The sequence below is a fragment of the Tupaia chinensis genome, unplaced genomic scaffold (assembly GCF_000334495.1).
Source record: "Tupaia chinensis unplaced genomic scaffold, TupChi_1.0 Scaffold000037_18, whole genome shotgun sequence".
NCBI classification, from domain to species: Eukaryota; Metazoa; Chordata; class Mammalia; order Scandentia; family Tupaiidae; genus Tupaia; species Tupaia belangeri.
Window position 1 is genome coordinate 442,249 of NW_006159476.1, and position 237 is coordinate 442,485.

Sequence of the window (237 nt, forward strand, 5' to 3'; positions counted from 1 at the left end):
TGAGGGAGGAGGGGTCACGGCGCCGGCTCACCTGGCTGAGATTAGGGGCACCTCTGCCATGCAGGTGCTACCTGGCTGAGTAGCATCTCAGAAGTAGTTTCCCCACAGGATTAACAAAAACAAAGGCAAACGAGGAAAAAGTGGAGACAGCAGCCATCTGTGATCAGAATTACGACACCACGCCTTGCGGTAAGAGCCTGCCCCGCTCCACGCAGAGGCCCCCACAGGTTCCCTACA

At 57.0% G+C, this 237-nt stretch overlaps 1 protein-coding gene across 1 annotated transcript in view; it reads right to left on the minus strand.

Moving 5' to 3' along the window:
• The window catches only part of WT1 (WT1 transcription factor), a gene marked incomplete at its 5' end in the record, with an annotated part of 56,092 nt that overhangs the window by 43,013 nt on the left and 12,842 nt on the right, over positions 1-237 (minus strand).